At 54.4% G+C, this 21920-nt stretch overlaps 1 protein-coding gene across 1 annotated transcript in view; it reads right to left on the bottom strand.

Moving 5' to 3' along the window:
* JPH3 (junctophilin 3) overlaps positions 1 to 21920 on the bottom strand; it is a 91947-nt gene that overhangs the window by 6921 nt on the left and 63106 nt on the right. The window lies entirely within an intron of this gene.

Genomic DNA, 21920 nt, shown 5'->3' with positions numbered 1-21920 from the left:
ATGGGCAGGTTCTATGGCTGGACCAAGGGCATAAGAAACAAAATGCCTCCCCCAGCACCAGGCTTGTCTCTGGGCCCAGGGAGGCAGTGGGCCGGCCATGCTGGAGGCCGTGTCAGAACCAGACCTGCCTTGGAAGGTAGCACTGACGCCAGTAGCTGCTGAAGGAGTCTCCAGATGCCTTCGGGTGCCCATCAGCCTCTGCCCAGTGCCCTATCGGGTGTGAACTGGGCCTCGTTTGTCCTAGCAAACAGCACTGCTACCCCCTGAGCTCTGCCCTGAGCTGGGGAAGGCTGTTCCCGGGAGGCAGGAGCTGGGATGGCAGCTGGCTTGGCTGTTCTTCCACCCAGACTCTCCACACTCATACAGGGCCAGGCCGGGTGGCCTCTCAGACAGCATCTGGCACCTTCTGGAAGCTGCTGTCCCTAACCCCATATGTGTGGAATAGACAGGCTCAGAGAGCTTAAAAAGCTTCTCCAAGTCAGCGTGAAGTGTGGTCTCCAGATGCTGAGAGAAAATAAGTCTGTTTCTAACAGGCTCCACCCAGAGACGAGGCCCAACTCCCACCAGCATCTTAATGTGGGTGATGGAACACAGGTGTGCCCTTTCACATAGGAGCCATGAAGCCCAGAGAAGTCACACGTCTCTGTGCCTCGGTTTCCCTCTCGGTCGCACAGAGTCAGTGACACCACCGACCTCATGTGGGGAGGCACATGACATCCCTAAGTACAGGCCGGATATGGAGGACATGGGTGTGCTTTCACGCCAACAAACATTCTACATACATGCACCAAGTTCCCAGAGCCAGATGCACTGATGGGGGCCCCAAAAATGAATTTGATGTTGCTGCCTTGAAACTTCCAGCCCAATGGCCCCAGGACTCTGACTCAGGACGCCAGGGTGCAGGCAGTCCCCACTTGCCTGTGTCTCTCCTCAGCTGAGGCCCATGTGGGGCCCTCCTCCCTTCGTAAAATAGGGCTGGACTAAGTGCCCAAAGTAGGACAAGGCCTCGTGTCTCTGCATCTCACCTGCCGGGTGTACTGGGTCCAGGAAGCTCTGCTTCCCAACACCAAGGAAACGGAGGCACAACAACCGATCCTCCCAGACAAGGGACACCCTGCCCCTCAGAGGTCTCCTCTCAAGCGTCCTCTGCGCAGCCTGACCTTCCTGACACCCAAGTTTTCACAGTCACAGGTTTAACCTGGAGATCCAAGGCTCCTCGTGAGTCACGTGGCTTTCTTTATACAAAATTCTACCATGCTAACCAGGAATGACTTTACTAGAAAACAAATGTATGACACACACACACAGTAAATCATAGCATGAACATGTGTCCATGAAATGAAGCAAGCTGCCGAGGATGCCCGCTCGGCAGTCTCCAAGGTTCCTGTTAACATTCATCTCCAGGCGCTGCCACATCCCGCCACCCGCAGCATCGGCTGGGAGCAGGCCCCAAAGACCGAAGAAAAACCTCTGCAAAACGTAGCACGGAGGAAATTCTATCATTCACAGAGTTTCCTCTCCGAGAAATTGGGCAAAGCTGACTGTCATTCAAGATAGCTGCAACCCCACATCCCTTGAGAGCGTAAGCTGAAAACGCCACCTTCTAGAAGATTCTTCCAGAACCCTATGGTTGTAATTACAACAGAAAAGGGGCAGGAGCCTCGTGGAAACAAAGCCATTAATAAAGCACTAATTAATAATTTGTATCAATAACAAATCAAGCAATAAATCATTACTCAGCCTTTAGCCTATCCCCACCCCGCAAGCTCTTGAGAGCGCTCTCCCACTTGAAGCCAGTGTGTTCCAGCTCCATGGTCCCTTACGGTCACAGCTGCAAGTTCATGGAATATCTGGGCTTTCCTGTCCCTGGTCCTAAGTTGGAGGCTGGCAGAGGCACATCTGTATCTTGAGAACCATCAGTGTCAAATGAAAAACAAGGGGGAACGTCAGACCCAGCAAGGGCCAGCGCAAGGCCACAGTCGTCCGAGGCCACATCTCAGGATGCAAGCACCAGCGATGGAGGGCCAAGGACAGGATGGCAGGGTAAACAGAGCAGAGGCCTGCGGAGCCAGCTCCCGCCACTTCTCACACATCCTGCCCTGTCTGTCCTCGGCCGAGACCCCGTGAAGAAACACCAAGAACAGCACGGGCACCCTGATCCGGAGACCCGGAGGCCAAAAGAGGCTCTGAGTGGTCCCCGCCTGGGGACCCCACTCTGAACTGTGTACCTTTGGGTGGGTCTGTGCATCCCCTGAAATGGTACTCAAAATACTCTGCGGGCTTTTCTCCTCCCGCCCCCAAGCAGAGGGTCCACGGCTTTCAGATCACATAGGGTCTGGGATGCTCCAAAGCTTCTGGTCTGAACAGCTGGCCCTGATGGAGAAACGAAGTCCAGTGCGTTGCTCACCTGCACAAGCGCACCAGGGAGCCCAGCTCCCACGGAGGAGGGGCACGTGCGGACGGCACAGTCTTGCTCACCCCAGAACCTGACCAGTGGGCTCCGAGCTCACATCTGCTGGAATGATGTGGCTTTTCTCCAGAACGTGCCCTGGGTTGGTGTTTTGTTTTCTTATTGGTAATTGTTTTATTAGGACAAAAATCACATACCATACAATCACCTGTTTAAAATGTACAATTCAGTGGTTTTTAGTGTATTCAATCAATTTTAGAACATTTTCACTCCCCCAAAAAGAATACCATTTCCTTTATCAGCCCCCCCACCCCAACCCCATTTCCCCAACACCTCTCCACCAGCCGTAGACAACCACCAGGCTACTTTCTGTCTCAGTAAATTTGCATATTCTGGAATACCATGCCCAATTAGTTTTTTTTAAGGTTTTCTTTTTCCTTGTTTTTCTGAGGTGTAATTCACATGACATAACATGAACTATTTTAAAGTGTTTGGTTCAGTGGCATCTAGCACATTTGCAATGTTGTGCAGCCACCACCTACCTCTAGTTCTAGAACTTCCATCACTCTAAAAGGAGACCCATACCCATTAGCAGTCATTCCCCACTCCCATATATGCCCCCAGCCCCAAGGGGTTCTGAGTGACAATTCAGCGTTGACAGAACACATCCCATCCTCATGGGGTCCAACTGCACATGGCCGCTGCATGGAATACTGTGGCCTTCCTCCGGCTGGCTGAGTCGCAAGGCCACAGTGCGTTGCCCCTAATCCCAGGGACCTGGGATAATCAGCTGGCAAACGAGCATCACAGCTGACCGAAGCCTTGTATCTGGTAGGTGACACCCACCCTAAACTGCCTATGTTCCTTCCTTCATACACTCAGTCGGGATGTGCCTGGCCCTCTGGGGCACACGCTGTGCTCACATCCAGATGACAGAATGCTGAAAAATAAATATGTTTTAGGTGCTGTGAACCGAGCGATAGAGATAGTGAGCAGCCAGGCTGTCAGGCAAGAGGCCTTGGGGACTTCCCAAACCTGGTGGGAGGCGCCATGAGCAAGGAGGCTTCCAGGATGGGAGGTTTGGAAAGGCTGAGGATGGGGGACGAGGCTGGTTGGGGGACGAAGAGGGCCAGGCTCCCTCGTGTCTCCAGTCACACTTGTCCTTGGAGCATTTATCTGTATTCTGTCACCTTCTAATAAGGGTAGGCTGACACATGAACCAATAATGAAATAACTTAAGGTTGGAGACAATGAGGGGAATGGGCAGAGGAAGAAGGCCGGGGGTGAGTGATGGGGAGTGCATGCCTGAGGGCCTGGGCCAGTGATGGTGCCTGAGCACCCCGGAGGTGAAAGCAAGCGGAGAACAGCGCTGATGTGGGTCAGGGCGCACATCCGCCCAAATCAAAGCTGTGGCTCAAGAGAGGGCCGGCCAGGGCTCCAGACCGGAAGGAAGTCTCTCACTCGGCCTCACAGGCTTCCTCGGGGACTTCTTGTAAAGACCCTCAATGCAGGCTGCTGGGGCTATGCAAAGTGAGTTCAGTGAAAACGGAAGAGCCCGATGACCCCGAAGATCAGCATCGCGGGTCTGGAACAGGGCCCAGCGCAAGTGCGTGGAGATTCTTTCCTGAAGTCGAGCTCAGATTGCTTGGGGCAGGCATCTGCCCTGAGAAGAATGTGAGACTGAACGTTCTCTGCTGCCTCCTAATGGCAGGCTTCCGCGTTCCTAACAGTTACCGTTGCTGACGGCGACAGATGAGGATGAATATGGAGCCCAAACAGGACTCTGGACCAAGAGATGGGACCGACTCCTTCGCTCTGCAGAGAGTGGGCAGCAGGCACATGGCCTGAGTACGCGGGGAAAGGCAGGGTGGGCCAGCTCAGGGCAGAGGGAGTGAGTGGCTGTGAGGCTGCAGGGGGAGTGGGGGGCTACGGATAGTTGCTGAGGAGTGGTCAGCGCCTTTGGAGGGACAGCGTGCACCCAAGTCCACAGCCAAGCGTAGCACCATGGATTGGACAAGGCTGCTTGCAGGATGAAGTTATAGAGAAGCGTAAAAGTGAGTGAGAGTATGTGTTTTTTAAAGTAGCAAGTTTGATGGATCCTTATTTAGAGAAATAATGTGATTTTTTGTTTATTATACAAGTTTCCTTATACCTTGCAGAACTCAGCTTAAATCCCCTAAAAGTCAGGCTAATAAGGCATAATTATAAAGAATTTCTGCACACACACGTCCCAACAGCATGTGTGCTGCCACGTCCAGTCGCCTGTCCCTCCTGGACATGCATGGCTCAGTGACAGAAGCCTCTCCAGGGGTGGCGGTGGGGGAGCGTCTGGAAGGCTGAGCGAGGCTGATGCTTTCGCTCTAGATGCTTCTGTTTTCCCTTGACCCCTTGGAAGTAAAACCCAGCCCTGCCCGCCTGGCTGACCCCGGGCGAGGCAGGTCTGCTCCTGGGAGGGCCCGTGCACAGGGCATCTTCAGAGCAGCGCTGGATGGCAAGGGATAGATTGCAGCCTTCAGACTGCCCCATGGACGCTTGACCTTGAACCTGAAGACTGCTGCCCCTTCTCTAAGCCAGTGTGGTGGGGTGTGGCCGAGGCATTCCACTCCTCAGGTCCCGTGGACCTGTCATCACAGCACCCACCAACCCTCCTTTGATGGGCACCTGCCATGAATGTCCCCCAAGACTGTAAGCTCCTGGACAGGAGGTCATGTTGCCCCCACCTGCTAGGAGCCCCCTAACTCACATACAGTACAAGTGAGCGAACAGGAAACACCCGTGAAGGGGCCACTACTGGTTCCCACAGCTTCGCTTAGTAAAAATACCACAAATGTTAATTCACCAACATCATACGTGTATTTATATATATACGTTCACACATATATAAAAAGAATATGCTGTGCCAACCCTAAAATAAATTAAATCAAGACAAATGCATTTAATAGACAAGAAAACCTCCCAGTGCATTGTGAAGGTTAATTTTAAATAAGACTTTCAGGACTCAGCCAGCGGCCAAGTTCTCAGATGGGTAACGTATAGGTAACGGCACCAGGTACAACGCTTCTGGCTGACACCTGCGGGGAGGGGGACTGGATGAATGGGAGGGCGGGACTGGCATCTGAGCTCCTCACTTGCTAGCCCCTCCACCAGCTGCATCTCAAGCACCTCTTCCTGCCCCTACATGTTAGTCACGCCCTGCACCCTGCTCCCAATGCTCCCACGACCAGCTCGGGACCCAGAGAGGCAGCGTGAAAACCACGCTGGGTTTCCTGTGCTGCTGACCAGTGGGCAGCTCAGGAGATGGACATATAGCCTCAGGGACTACATAAGTGAAGGCCACAGATGCACAAGATGTATGGGCAGGCGGGGTTTGGAGTGACCTGCCTGTGCCCCACAGGTCCACCCTTAGACTCGTACTGAACTAAATAGTGTCCCACCAAGTTTATCCTTCTGGAACGTGGGAATGTGACCTCATTTGGAAATAGATGCGTGTGAGGTTTGATAAAACCGTGAAGGCCGCCCCCTAGTGTCTGACTCAGCTGTCTGAGGCGGGCCTGGGAGTCAGCATTCCTTGAACTCCCAGGCGATGCTGCTGGTGGTAGATGTCAGTGTGAGAACCAGCTCACGAAAGTGGGAGGCTCCAGATTCTGTGCTCAGCCCACACCTGCTCCCCTCACTGCCTGATACTTAACTGTTCTGCTGCATTCACACCTTGTCCGGCCACGGCCCCACCTTCCAGTCCCACGGCACAGCGAACTAACTCAGCGCACCCCCGCCCCAGACTGAGGGCACACGCCTGCCCCCAGTGCCACCCCGCCCCTCCTGCTCTTCGTCTGCAGAGAAATGGGGGCGTGCAATCTACTGGAGTGTCTCCTGCCTCACCACCTCCCACTTCCACCCAGTTAAGAGCTTGATTTTCTTCACCTGTGCTGTTCCTTGTTCTCACCCAACCAGAGTTGACTCCCTGAAGGCGGGTCTGCTTGAAGTGAAAGTCTGCAATGCTCTTAGGTCCCCAGGACACAGCCCCTAGACACCTAGCTGTCAGCAGTGCTGGTGACTGAGGGACTAAAACAGGCCTGGGGATTCTCGGAGGACATCCCCCTTCCCACCCATTCATGCCTGTATTCAGCATTTGTTGAACACCTACTGTGTGCATGCTGTAGCTCCAGAGTCACGGCAAGTGGCAGGGCAGACAAGGAAGCCTGGCAGGGAAGATGGCGTGTAGCACAGGGAGGCTTGTACTGGGCTCCACCCTGCAGGGGCTCACCCCTCAGCCTGTTTCCTCCTAGCAGATGCCCTTGCCTGGGGTCAGGGGTCCCCCCTCCCCGCCCTGCACTGCAATGTGACACCTGGCATTGTTTTTCAAAGTGTCCATCTTCACATCCATGACAACCCTAATGCAGGCAAGGGTAGCATTGCTTCTCTCTCACGAATGAGGAAACTGAGGCACCGAGATCTGGGCTTCCACATCTTGTCAGTGGTTTGGCCTAGCTGACGATCCAAGTTCTCTTCCGGCTCAGAAAAATGCCAGGAGTCTACGATAAAGTGACTGCCCCAGAGGGTGAGTGACTCAGTGTGTCGTCCTCCCAGGTGTCTGCTTTGGGAAGGACCCTATACTGGGCTGAACGGTGTCTCCTCCAAAATCCACATCCACCCAGAAACTCAATGTGGCCTTATCTGGAAATGGGCTCAGGACAGATGCAGTTAGTTTAGATGAGCTCGTACTGAATGAAAAGTGGGCCCTAAACCCAATGACAGGTGTCATGAGACACAGGGAAAAGGTCATAGGAAGATGTGGACAGAGACTGAGGGGATGAGGCCACAGCCAAGGGACGCCTGGAGGCCCCAGGAGCTGGAAGAGGCAGGAGGGGTGCTGGCCCAGAGCCTCTGGTGGGAGCATGGCCCTGCTGACACCTTGACTTCAGACCTCCGGATCTGTGAGAATAAATTTCTGTTGTTTTAAGCCACTCAGCCTGTGGTCATTTGCTACAGCAGCCCTGGGACACTACTTCAGGCAGGGAGGGGTCCTGCCTGCTCCATAAGGATGGGGCCCCTAGAAGCTGCAGGCACAGACACACCTGGGCCCACCTGGGGACGTTTCCTCTGCCAGGAAAGCAGCAGCGGGTTTTCCATACCCCCCTATGGAGGGCCACTGTAGGGATGTGGCTGGGAGCGGGGCTGAGACAGACACACACACTTCTTGGGCCACGTGAATGGTCATCTTTCAGAAGTGGAGATGTACTTTGGGCACATTTAGGAGGAAAAGCACCAAACAGATATCAGATGTTTTAAGGTCCCACCTTACCCAGTCTCTCTGCCCTGAGAGGCCCCAAAGTCCCAGGTGGCTGGCGGGAATCAGGCTTTAGTGTCGAGAATGCCTCAATGAGGCCCTGAGGGAGGTGAGACGAGGGATGAGGCTTAGTTTGCTGGACAACCAGGGGGCCTACCTACGGCCACCCCTCACCCTTCCCCTCGTGCACAAGGCCAGCGACCCAGCTCCACATGCGTGGCTCGTCCCTACAGCCTATGGGACAGAGGCAACACCGGTCCCTGCCCTCCAGAACTCACATCCTCTTCCTTCCCAGTAGCCCCTGAGGCAGACCCCATGATACCCCAGGGGTGACCCAGGACAGGTCAGCCTAGGGATGTCCCCTGGACCTTGTAACTGCCACCCCGTCCATTTCTTAGAATAGTTTCATTGAAGTTTACTCACATAACACACAATTTCACCCACTTACAATTTGGTGGTTTTTTGCACATTCACAGAGCTGTGCAACCTTCACCAACATCTAATCCAGAACATTCTCCTCTCTCCTAAAAGAAACGCTGTACCCGCCCAATAGCAGTCACTCCCAGCCCCCTACTCCCGAACCCTGGCAGCCACCAATCTGCTTCCTGTCTTTAAGGATCTGTCTATTCTGGACAATCAGACAACATGCAGCCTTTTGTGTCTGGCTTCGCTCACTGAGTGTCATGTTTCTGAAGTTCATCCATGTGGCAGCGTGCGTCAGTGCTTTCCAGGGCCGAATAATATTCCATAGCATGGTTATTCCACTGTGTGGATGCAGCCTATGTGGTTTAGCCGGTCATCTGTTGGTGGAACTTGGTTGTTGCCACATTTTAGCGACTGTGAACTGTGCTACTGTGGACGCGGGTGTACATGTCTGTGTGAGCGTGAATATTTCCTCCCTCTAAACTCCATTCTTCTCTTTTGCTTCCTTCCCTTTTCTGACTCCTTCTCCCCTCCTCCCAGTCTTCTCTCTTCTTTTCCTCTCTTCCTCCTGCGACCTGATCCTTCTCCCTTTTCCTTCCCCCGTTTGGCCCCAAGTGCCACATGGGTCTCTTAGCTGAGGGGTGGTGGCTTGGGCCTGGCTGTCTCCAGCTTTGGGTGCCAGAGGCGTCAGCCTGCTGCAGCCTGGACCCTCCTTTTGTGAGCTGAACTGACCCTGAGCTTTCTACACTCTGATCTGGATGCTCGGCGACCGGCTGGGGCTGGCAGGTTAGGGTTTCTTTTGCCGAGCTGGTTCCTGCTGGTTACCAGGGGCCAAGACAGCCGATTGGCAAAGCATCCAGTGGAGACATACACACCCAGGTAAGGCCCTTTCAGATGAAACTGGGCTGTGGGGGACTGAGTGCGGACCCGGCCTCCTGTGAGATCCGTGCCTGAGACCCCATTCTCCACCAAGTCTAAATTCAGGTGTTGGCAAGGCCACATTCCCTCAGGAGCTTCCAGGGGAGGGTCCTTCCTGCCTCCCTGGGCTTGTGGCTACATTCCTCTGAGCCTCTGTCCTCATGCGGCCTTTCCCCGGCATGTCTGTGGCGCCTCTTCTGTCTCTTACAAGGACACTAGTCATTGGATTTAGGACCTCCCTCATCCAGGATGACCGCATCTACAGGTCTCAATTGCACTCAGTTTCATCTGCAAAGACCCTTTTTCTGTCTGCATTCACAGGTTCCAGGTGGATGAGTCTGTTGGGGGCCACCACGCAGCCCGGGGGAGGCGGGGATGCCAGGCTTGCTGCTGCCCAGCTGGGGTAGCTGGAGGAGGCGGCAAGGCTGGTGCCTGCCCCGACGCCGAACACTCTTCCAATCTGTCAGTGAGCAAGGCCGTCTCCCACCCCACACGGCTTACACAAGGACAGGTGTTTTCAGGGCAGAATAGACAACCATAGTTTCCTGGAAGAAAAGCTGATAGATCGGAGCCAGAATTTAGGGAAATAAGTGTGGGAATTATAATTTCACATTAGCATAAAATCCTTCCTTTCGCAGGCAACACACTGTGCCATTCACTCTTTGTCTCTGCATTATTAAATACGTGCTAGGAGCTGCCTTCCAGCCAAAGAGTAACGAGTCTCAATAAACGATCAATACGCGGAAATGCGATAAGGCCTTTTATGTAAGTAAATGAGAGCACACTGCTCGCTTTACAGAAAGTCACATTCCACTTGGCTTCCGATTTGACGGGGCTAAGAACCAGCCAGGGCAGCGACAACAAAGCCGGCACTTTTGGATCCCATCCTCCTGCCCCGGGCCTCACGCTTGGCCAACCGAGACTTGCCTGGGGTCCTTGGGAAGTGGTGGCAGAGTCTAGGACGAATGGGGCAGGTTGGGGACAGTATAGATTTCTGCATTTTCAGGAAGGATGTGCCATCACTGAACAGAAACAACAGTCCCAGTGCCGCCCTGTGGCCTCCGTCAACCAGCTCGCTAGGTTCCCCGACTCAGGAACCCCTACCCATCCCACCCCTACCTCGTCTCTCCCTATCCACACCTTCTCGAGCAATGGAGGAGAAAATGGGCAGGAAATGGGCGGGCTGTGCAAACAAGGCTTTTCACTAAGAGAGGCGCAACCAGAGCACAATGACTGATGGGGTGACCCGGGTGAGAGGGTGACGTTGATGACACAGCAGGGCAGGCGCGCCAGGGGGCATCAGATGAGAAAACCGAGGTCTATGGCAATGAAGGGACACAGCCGGCATCGCACACAGGGCGCGCGGAGGCGGGGTCTCAGACCCAGGGTTTCCCAGCCCCGTGTGATGAACTGGGCTCTGGCAGCCGCCGAGAGGCGGGTGGACTTTTCTTCCTGTTTAAAAAATGTTCTTTTCTTCCTTTCTCACTCCTAGTTAGATCTTTAAGCATTACAAAGGATAGATGTGTATGTTATGGGTTGAACCGCGTCCCCAAAATAGACAGGTTCGGGTCCTCACCCCTGGCGCCTGTGCATACGACCTTATTTAGGAGCAGGGTCTTTATAGAGGTGATCGAGTTAGAATGTGGTCCTCAGGGTGGCCCTAATCCACTTCTTAGGGGGCAGAACACAGACATACCCAGAGGGAGGACACAGGGTGAAGGCAGCCATCTGCATGTCAAGGAGACAGGCCTCAGGCCGGACCAGCCCTGCCGGCCCCTAGGTCTCTGACCTGCAGCCTCCGGGACCGGGAGACGCAGATCTCTGCCGTGGAGCTTTACGTCCGCAGCCCCAGCAGACTCACGGAGCATCAGGGCTCCTTCTACTTGCAGCATCTCTTTCTCACTGGCCGCTGCTAACCCTGAAGTCACACTCGGGCCTTTGATTTGGGCCGATCCCACTGGCCTGGTGGCTCAGGGATGCTGGGACTAAAACGAATTTCAAGGCCAAGGAAGAAAGCCTCTCGCTCTGCTGCTAAAGCAAGCCTGGCCTCCCGGCCACTGCATTGAAGACAGGGCGACAGCCCAGCCCAGAGCAAATTGCTTCGCCTAAGCTGTGGTTGCCAAGGCAACTCTGCCTCTTCAAGGGAGGGACCCACACCCAGGGCTGGGTGTGCAGCAGGCCTCCTAGACCTCTGAACTAGTGCCCAGAGCATGACCCAGCCCTGGAGGTCAGGTCTGCCAGTCAGCCCTTCGAGGGTTAGAGCCTGTCTTTTCTGGATTTAGGATCCCCAGGCCCCGCAGCCCAGTGTCAGCCAGCAAAGGGCTCAGCCCAAAGCAGATTTAGTGTTGTTCCTATTTCACAGATGAGAAAACCGAGGCCCAGAGAAGCTGGAAACAAGCTTCCAAACCCAATCTCCCTGCTCTGCATATCTGCCCATGAGGTGCTGTGAGCTCTCTTGTCTCCTTGGGGGCCCAAAGCCTCAGGCCCCGTGCCCCCCGAATGAGGAAGCCGGGGATAGCCTGCCAGTGCCTCCCGCTCTTCCTCCCGCCTTGGCCTCCCTGCTGCCCCTCTGCCTGCCCTGTCCCCTTGCCACCTGGTAAGATGTATTTTGGTAAACAGAGGCTACAAGTTCCACTTAGCTTGGACCCGATGCCTCTTCCAAACGAGGAGCTTCAGCTTTCACGAGCCCATGTGACTTCCTCGCCAGGAGTCCGTCCTCTGATGAACCATTTATAAGCTGGTGGACCCTTTCCAGGCTGGGCGCTGAGAGGAGCCGGGTCAGGGCTGGGCCAGAGGAAGGGGCGATGCTGGCAGGATGCCAGTGGCCTTGACAAGTACAGTACCCACTTGAGTTCAGCTGAGAGCAGCCACAGCCTCACTCCTCACGGGGCACCAGGACTCTCAGCCTCACCTGGGAGCTGGTCAGAAATGCAAGTTCTCAGGCCCTGCCCAACCTGCAGAATCAGAACCTGCTTTTTAACAGGGGATTCACATGCTTGGCAAAGTCTCAGAAGCGCCAGCCGATGACACCGAAAAGCGCGAGCTCCGACTCCCTCTTTTTCACCCTCTGCCCAGGGCACCGCTACCCCCATGGATGTCAGAACCACACAACGGAGGGAGGACACTCTGAGAGTCCCTGGGAACTTGTTGTGGCTTAGAGGTCAAGGGATTCACCCCGGAGAAACCCGGCTCAGAAAAGGCCAAGCTGAGATACAACACTGCCTCCAAGTCCAGGGTCTCGTCCATTGTGATCCAGGGGGTGGCCAGGAAGGTGGGGGCTTCCCTCGGAGACCCTTTACCTGTGGAGAGACTGGCTGGTCACCAGGTCCCACAGGCCTCAGTTTTCCCATCCATAAAATGGAACCATCTCAAGGGTGAACTGAAATGGCACAGGCCATGCTCCCAGCACACGCCCAGCATGCAGCAGGGGCCGGGGGATCTGGAAGCCGTGTTCTTGTGGCCTTGGTTGGCATTCCCGCCCATCAGTGGGGAAGGGGCTGCAGGTGCTGGAGCCGGCCCCGTTCCCTCCCAAGGATGGGGATGCTCCTCCTCGGGGGCCCTTTCCTCTGCTCTCACCAGAGTCAGAGAGGATTTCCCCCAGGCTTCTAGCCCACCACCACCACCAAGCTGAGAGGGAGGAGACTCCTGAGGGACCAGTGGAGCTCTGGGCACAGGCTGGTAACCACAGCCCCAGTGTAGGCAGTCCCCTGCCTCCCTGAGCCTGCTGCCGTGGGGTCAGGCCCACCCAAGGCTGTGGGGGTGTCACTGGCAGGGAGAAGTGGCTGTGTTTAGAGTAGGCAGAGGGGCCCTGTCTCCCCATTTGCGAATGGAACATCCCTTCTTGGCACAGTCCTGAGGCTGCTTCATCTCAGGAACCCAGTGGGCAAGGATACCTCAGAAATGAAATCAATATTCAGGCCAGGGGCAGCTTCTACAACCCCTCCTGGAGAGACATCACTAATCAATCACTACATTCTTTCGAGGGGCTCTGGCCACAGACTGGGAACCCTCTGCATTTTTGGCCATGCCGACCAGCCAATCAGAATCAGCCAACAAGCTTTGCGCTAAGTGCCTTCCCCGGGCAGACTACGACTGCGTTCTGCATCAGCATAAGCCCATGGGGAACTCTGGACCAGTCTGATCATCATAAAGACACCGGACAGTGCAGACACCATCCAAAGGGGCCGCTCACTCCACCTTTGCCTGACCCCAACCAGAGTGGGATGCACCTGCTGGAGGTGGTCAAGGGCTCCCCTGTGCCGCCCACAGCGACGTCCCAAGACCTGCAGCATCTGCAGCACTAGCGGGCATCTGGAATGGAGATGCTCAGGCCCGCTGGCCCTGCTGAATCGGCAAGGCCAGGAGTCCGCCTGGACTAGCGCTCAGGGGAGTCTAACACATGCAGATCTGTGCCCCAGAAAGGCCTGTGTGTCCCGCACCTCAGCCCTGATCAGGCTACAAGCTGGGGTACGGGAGGAGCCAGAGCTGTGGAGAACATTCTAGATCACACCACAACAGCTGGCCTCTCTTCCTCCTGCCACGTCTTCCCCTATCCCCCTTTTTCCTCCTATTAAAAAATCTTCAAAGAAAGAAAAAGAAAAGCCCAAAGTAATGAAGGAAACGGCGTCTTGTGCACTGGCCGCTCCAGCCAGGCTGACTCGCAAAGGCAACCAGAAATGCAGGGACACCCAGCACTCTGCACAGGGCCTGGAGGTGAGCAAGGGCCCCAGCTGTGCGAGGTCTGGGCCTGGGGGGTGTATCTGAGGTCAGGAGTTGCCTCTGCCTGCCACCATGGCTCCACCCAGGGCGGGGTGGAGTCTGTGAACATCCTGGGGCTGCAGTAACAATGACCGGGGACTGGGGGCTTAAAACAACAGTATGTCTCTCCTGGTTCAGGAGGCCAGGAGGCCAGGAGGCCGCACTCCATCTAAGACCCTAGGGGAGACCTCTTCCAGGCCTCTCTCCCAGCTCTGCTGGCAATCCCTGGCGTGCCTTAGCTTGGGGTCACATCCCTGATCCCTTCCTCCGTCTTCCCATGGCCTGTCCTGTCTCTCCTCTCCTCTCACTGGATTTAGAACTCGCCCTCATCCATGACGACCTCGTCTCAAGATCCTCGTGTTAATTATACCTGCAATCTCCCTATTTCCAAACAAGAGCACAGTCGGAGGTCCTAGCTGGACACATCTCCTGGGGTCCACCTTTCAACCTACTGTGGGGTGTTAATGCTCTCTTTCTCCATGACCGTTGATCTCAGGCCATTCACCTCCTGAAAGCATTCCTGACCCCACCCTCCAGCCCGCGAGCACTCTGGGCTTCCTAGGGCTGGCGTTATCATCCAGGAAGGTGCGATGGGACTGAGTACATTGGCATCCGGCCTCCCCATTCCCCAGCGACTTCATCGGGGGCCTGTGATGCCTCTTTGAGTCTGTTTCCTCAACTGCAGAATGAGTATAGTAATAAGGATCCTTGCAGGACCTCTGTACAGAGTCACGAGATAAGGCGTAGATAGCACACAGCCCTGTGATTCTTAGTGGATATTTTGTGTGTGAGCTCTGGTGTTTTTTTTTAGCAGCTTTATTGAGGTATAATTTGCATACCATAACATTCTCCTTTGTAAAGGGTATAATTCAATGCATTTCAGTATATTTAGACTTGTGCAACCATCACCATAATCTAATTTTATAACATTTTCAACACCCTTAAAGGAAACCTCATACCCATTGGCAGTCACTCCCCGTTCCTCCCGGCTCCTGGCAACTGCCAGTCTGCTTTGTGTTTTTGTTGTTGTTTTGTTGGGTACTCCTAAGGGCTGGCAGGGGAGAGGCTCGAGCAGCTGTGTTTGAGTGGGGTGTTAGCTTGGGGAGTGGTGGAAGGGTTGGGGAGGTAGGACCAGGTGACGCTGTGGGGCAGAGCCAGCTCTATAGCCCCCTCCCTGCTTGACTGCCAAACCCGGGTCACCTTTGAACTCCTTTCATTATGGCGTTCCTTTTTGAATTAAAAGAAACTCTTTGTTGTAAAATCTGACAAAACTCTAGAAAACCACGCTCCTGGGACAAAACAGTAGAAGACAGAGGAAGAGTGTAGAAAACTCACCCCCAGATACAGAAACGTCTACAGCACTGCTCAGTCACTGCAGGCCACCAGGCACCCCCCGGAGAGCAGGTCCGATGGGCTCACTGACAGGGGAGATGTGAACATGAGCAGGTGCCAGGAACGCAAAGCCCAGGGGCAGGTCCTCCCCAGAGGGAGTGAAAGGTCTGATGGGAAAGGCTGGTCTTGACACAACCTCGGCACAGTGAGCATCAACAGTGCTCTGAGCACAGGCCCCTGAGCCCTGAGAGGCAAGGGAAGGAGTTCCAGGATGCAGGGACAGCAAGTGCAAAGGCCCAGGCGTAGGAGAGGGAGCCATGTGTCAGGGAGCTGAGGGAGGGGAGAGTGTGCAGGGAGGTGGAGGGGCAGAGGCATCTGCCTTGCTGGGAGGGAATGCGGTGGCAGAAACAATTCCAAGACCGTGGGTTTAGAACCTTCTACTATCTGGCTATTCTGGCTGGATATTTCCTTCTAAAAGATATACAAAAGCAATGAGAATTCTTTTTAAACATTTTAAATAAAAAGTGTCGAGGACGAATGTAAATCTCCCATTCCGACACTTTCCCCATCTATTCAATACCCCACAGGTAACGACTCGTAATTCTGGTGGACTCTCTTTTAACTGACTTTCTACGTACTTATAGGCATACACACCTTAATTTGAAATGTAAACGGGGTCATACACTACGTGTTTTTTTCTATGACATTTTTTTTGCCTTTAATATGTCGTGGGCATGTCTGCTTATTAGTTCCCCCAAGACGTTTCTTATTGTCTTCAATGTGTGCATAATAGCACATTGTATGGACAAGCTCCAGCTTCTGCATACTCACTAACGCTAGGATCTATGGACACAAGTGTCAGCATAGCGCACTGTTCTGCATCTTGTTTTTCCTGTTGTTGTTTTTTTTAACCTAACACTGTATCTTGGCGGGTGTTCCACATCAGCAAACACTGAGTTTTCTTGTTCTTTCTGATGCATTTTCTGCCGAAATACATTGAGCCTGCCCCTACCGATAGACATGTAGGCTGTTTTCCACTTTCTGCTTTTGCTAATCACGGTCCAAGGACACCCTGGTGCATTTGATATTTCACATGCAAATCCGTCTTCAGGAGTCATTTCCAGAAGTGCGGTTGCTGAGTCAAAAATGTTTCTGAAGTCTAAACTTTGACAGAGATGGACAATTTGCTATCCTGAGAGGTTACACCAATTTACACTCACAGGAGCAGTACGCAGAGGGCCATTCCCTGCCAGCCTCTCCAGTTCAGTGGCTTTCAATTTTTTTTTATCTTTCCCCAGCTGACAGGTGAAACATATGATTTCTTTATGGTTATAATTTGCATTTCAGTAACTTAGGAGTGAGGATGGGGTTCTTTTGCTTGTTGATTTGTAGGAGGCTGCCACTGCCACCCCCATTTTGCAAGTGAGAAAACTGAGGCCTCCAGAGGTGAAGCCTCTGGTGCATTTACCATTTCTGTCTGGAAGCCTGGCTGCATCTGAGCCGGGCCAGCCCAGAGAGATTGCCCTGTCAGGCCCTGGGCCACCTTATTTTGGGGGGTGGGGGTTGGAGAGGGGCTCATCCCAGTTACCATGGCAACCCACAGGCTCCTGCTCATTAGAAACTGGAATCTCCTAAAGAGTTGATCTCCCAATATCATTTCTTCCTCCGTCCCACCTCCCCTCCCCTCCCCTCCCCTCCTGGCTGCAGTCTATGTTTAGACTGAGCGCCCCCTCTTCCCCTCCCTCACCCCACACCCTAAGCCCCCACACACCAGGAATAGCAGGCGAGCCACCCCCTTCCCCCTGCAAGTAGCCTACGTATCCATTGAACGAGTGGAAAGATGGCTAATTCGGGGGCTGCGTTTCCACCTAGCTTAGGCCTAGGCACAGGCCACGCCTACCCGTGACTGTCCCTGTGCCTGGATGGGGCCAGGGGGCCGGGGTGGAAGGGAAGGACCGGGACTGGGGCAGGATGAGGGGCATGGTGCCAGAGCAGGGACGGACCCTGAATGCCAAGTCAAACCTCAGTCATCGTCCTTCTTGGGCACAAAAGGGCTAGGCTGCGGACATATTTACTTCAAAGCAGTCACGGAGGCTTTCTCTCCCACATCCTCTTTAGTTTGCCTACTCAACGCCCTGCCTGCAACCTGATCTTTGGAATAACTCAGTTATACTCAGTTAAAAAAAAAAAACAAAACCGGTCTGTCCACGATGTCTGGACTGGGCCCAGGGCTGCTGGACTCTGAGAGGCAATGCCAAGGGGTGGGGGGCCCAGCGCAGCAGCAGGGCCAGCCAGGCTGGAGGCATTGTCCCTATGGGCAGGTGGGCATGCATTGTGACTGTCATCGCCAGGGCCCAGGGTAAATGGAAATGGGGCCCCCGGCAGAGGCGGCTACACCTTCAGACTCTGGACTGCCCAGCTGGGCTTCTCGTGCAGTCGGACACTTTCTGCGTGACACTGGTACACTCCTTCAGCCTCTCTGAGCCCCAGAGCCCCTAAATGTAAAACAGAGGGCCCCGAGAGTCGGTGCACGCATCGGGGACGCGCCCTGTGTTAGCTGCTGCTGCTGCTCCTGTTCTTGCTGCAACCAATATTCTTCCTCTTTTCACCACCTCGGTGCGGCTCAGCCTCCCCTCCTCTCAGGGCCAGTGGCTCTCACACATCATGCCACTTGTGCCACCTGGACCGCCAACCACTGGGAGCCATGCCTGGAGTGGGGCCGTTAAGGTAGGACAGAGCTTTCGCCACAGGCGGCAAACCCCCAACGTCCTGCACTTCCCACGCAGCATCCAGAATGAGGATCACCCCACTTGACAGAAGAAATCACCGAGGCACAGAGGAGGCTCCACAATCTGCCTGAGGTGACAGGCAACTGGACAAGGGGGGATGGGAGCCTGGAGCACTGGTCGGGGTACAAGCTTTAACCTCAGATAACCAAGTCTCTTCTTTATTTAACTCTTGACAAGTCAGGAGTAGAGATGAGACACCTGGTCTGGGCTTTCAGCCCCGCCTAGTGGGTGGGCAGCCAAATTCCACGTCCCTCACTGACTGAGGTGGCTGGGTTTCCTGCAGGAGTGGAGGGGGAACCAGAGGCTTTCAGCCCGGCCCTTCCCCTAAGGCTAGCCAATTCTTGCACCTTCTGCTGTGGACGATACCACCGCTGTGAAGGCCCAGGGAGACCTCCTGCCCACCCCGCAGATGACAGACGTCCCTTGTCCCACTTGGCATGAGACAGGTGACTTCGGCAGCATCTCAATGCTTCCACAACCATCCGGAGACATCCGGAGAAGCTGGGAGAGATTTCCTTGCTAATTTTCAGTTCTCCGAAGACAGAGCCGCATGAGCTTAACCTCACGGGACCTTGAGAGGCTTAATGAGATGTTTGTAAAGTGTCTGGAGCTCTCTAGAGACCAGATCCAGGAGTAGGCAAGGCACAAGCTGGAGGAACTCTGCCTGGCATGGTGGCTGAGGGGAGTGGGGGCTTGGAGACCTGGGTCCCAGCTGGGGTACCTTGGGGAGGCCCCTTGCCATTTTCCCTGTAGAGGACGTGGAGAGGTGGCCCCAGAGGCCAGTACTCTGGTCTGTAATGGCGAGAGCACCAGGGCCATGAAAGAACCCATTTAGAGACTGACCACCCCTTCAAAGGGTGGGCCCTACTCCATCAGGGAAGGAGCGGACAGCACCCGCCCAGGCCTCAATCAGCTCCCCTAGTCCCCCAACACATGGCAGGGACAGGTGATTCTCATTTTATAGAAGAGGAAACTGAGTGGTTTGCCGTAATGGCCACCGAGCCAGCACGACGGGCCATGTTCTGAGTGAACTCCCTCCCCCGACCCTGCATGACAGACAGCAAGATGTTATCACCTCTCTAACGGAGAGGAACTAAGTCACAGCTGTGCTCACTGACTTACTCACCTGAGTCCCACCAGAGGCTGGGATTTGAAAAGGACCGAGGAAGGGTGTTTCTGGAGAGGTTAAGTCTGTCAGCCAAGTACTTGTATAAGAAACAGGCCTATGTGGAACCCTACATCCAGGATAGTCACACGCAAGAGAAGGTAACCTACTAACTGTCCAGGAGCAGCACTGACACCAAGTGCCGGAGTGACTACGTTAAGGATCTTGAGATGAGACAGCCCTGGGTTATCCATGCGGCTCTAAACGCCATCACAAGTGCTCTTATAAGAGGTGGGCGGAGGGAGATTTGAGACAGAGGAGGCAGAGGCCATGCAGTCACAAAGGCGGAGATGGAGTGATGTGGTCACAAGCCCAGGAGCACCTGGAGCCCCAGGAGCTGGAAGCGGCGGGAAGGCTTCTCCCCTAGAGTCTCTGAAGGGAGCGCAGTCCTGCCAACACCTGAATTCAGACTCTGCCTCCAGAACTGTGAGAGAATAAATGAGTGTCTGTTGGTAAGCCGCCTAGTCTGTGTGGTATTTTGCTACGGTGGCCTAAGCCAACTATGATACTCACACAACCGACTGGGGAGCCCACGGGCACAGGAGCCGACGGCCTGGGTTCAATACCAGCCAAGCTGAATTCTAGCCAGATGGCAAAGGCAGGTCACTGGCTCCTTTGGCCTCAGTTTCCCCATCCTCAGAATGAGAATAACAATACTGACCATCTCATGGGGTGACCATGACAGATTAGGGTTACCATGGGGGACACTTCCATTGTAAATTATTCATCATTTATCTGAAATTAAAGTATCCCTGAGAGTCCTGGGTTTATATTTGCTGAATCTGTGGTTCAAAGGTGATACCGCACACCAGCAGCTCGGCACTGGCACGCATGAAGTTAGTCTGGAGAAAGAGGGGCCCGCCAGGCTGCCTGGGGTCGGGGGTCAATGATGAGATCTGATTTCTAATGATGATCAACATTCCAACCGGGGACAAAACATTCTGGAGCACAGGCAAGGTGCCAAAATGGCCTCGTCAAAGGGTGGGGGCAGGATTTGGTGTGCCAGGTGCAAGCGTGGCTCAGTGGGGATGTGAGTGGAAGCCAGACTCGGGCAGGAGGAAGGCCAGTTTTAGAGGTCCGCTGAGCTGCGGGTATCTGTTGTGCACCCCTCCACCTCCCACCCCACCCCCAAGCCCACGACTCTCAGCCCCTGCGGGAAGGTTCCAGGCCTCAGAGCCTGTGCGGGTGGGGTGGTGAGGGCTTCTGAGACCTGGGGCCAGTCCCGCAATATCAGGGGGCCTTACAGGAGATCATTCCAGCAAGGCCCATGCTGGACAGAAGGCCAGCAAGAAAGAGACTGGGGCTGCAGGGTCTCCATGTGACCTCATGCCACAGCCTTTCTGGGACTTGGCACATGGGGGAGAAACCAAAGCCTGGTGGCCCTTCTCCAGTCACCAACTTGAGCCAGCTGGGCAGGGGCTGTAGGACCGACAGCCCCTGAAATAAAATAGCAGGTCCTAGGCAGCTGCCAGCTCAAGAGCCCAGCTCGGGGTCTCTCGGCTTGGCACTCTTGAGTTCCTGCCTTGGAAAGAAGGTTCTGGTCTGACCACTCTGCAGAGAGCTCTTTCTGCATAAAAGAGAGAGAAGAGCTTGGAGCAGGGAAGAAGGCTGGGTGACTAGCTCCCTGGTTTATCCATGCAAGAAGCAACTGCTGAGTAGCGACTATTTGCCAGGAGTGAGCTAGATGAGCCCAGAGACGGATGAGACAGTTCCTGCACACGAGATGCTACAAGTTTTGTGCGTGGAGGTTTGGGACAAACATGTGAACTGGGCCAGGGTCAAGGCTGACCCTGGAGCTGCAACGGTAACCTAGACCCTCATAGCACTTGCATAGGCACCTGGGCTTGGCTTCAGCTCTGCCACCTACTATCTGGGACCTGGACAAGTCATATGGTCCTTGTGGGGGAGCCTCAATTTTCCCACAAGTGACATGCAGATTGTAATGCCTATGTCACTGAGGCATTGTGAGGATAGTAAGGGCATGTGGCCAGCACTTAGAAGGTTGTGACTCTGGCATTCCCTCCTGCCCTATCACCAAGCTCCACTGAAATCACTTATTCAGTGACAGCCATCTGTCCACAAGGTGGTCCCACAGGGGGCACAGTCCTGCCCAGCCGCTGAGACCAGGGCTGCTGCACTGGCATCTCCGAACCACTGGCTCCCGATGACCAGTTTCCACCTCTGCCCAGGCCTTCAGGAAGGATCTGCTGGTTCAATCTTTATTGTGCTTTCCTGTAGTGGCACCAAGCCAGACATCTGGGGACAGAGGTAAAGGAGACATAGGCCTAGCCTTCAGCAACAGAAACACAGCCCCCTCTGTACACCAGCTGTGTGCCCTTTGAATACACTTTCTCATCTGTGAAGTGGGACAGTAACAGGATGGCTGAGTCAAACATGACTGAGACTATTATAAACAGATTGTCCAGTGCCACGGAGCAGGGATGGCGGGCCGCTGAGCCAGATCTCTGGGGTGGGGTGAGGCTGGAGAGCAGGCACTGTAAGTGGGACACGTGGTCTGTGCGGAGCTGGTATGGCGCCTGGCTGGACAAAGTCTGTGGCACTACTGTCCCTAAGTGATCATCGCTAAGCTGGACTTGAAACCTAAGAGTGGACAAGAAGTGGCCTGGGAAGGGCTTATGGCCGGCGGGAACTGCCTGGGCAGAAGCCCCGGGATCTGCTTGTTTTCAGGAAGTTTAAATTCTTGTAAAAATGTTTGATTGTTTTGGAAAATAGGCGTATTAAGTGAAAGTAGAACTGGAGGGAAGAAGTAAAGATGTCTGAAAAGATTTGCTCTGAGCGAGCCGCCAGGAAGATGCCAGGAGGTGTGTGTGTGTGTGG

The sequence above is a fragment of the Pteropus alecto genome, unplaced genomic scaffold (assembly GCF_000325575.1).
Source record: "Pteropus alecto unplaced genomic scaffold, ASM32557v1 scaffold7, whole genome shotgun sequence".
NCBI lineage: Eukaryota > Metazoa > Chordata > Mammalia > Chiroptera > Pteropodidae > Pteropus > Pteropus alecto.
Note: the sequence above shows the minus strand (reverse complement) of the source record. Positions and strands in the feature narration are given on the sequence as shown.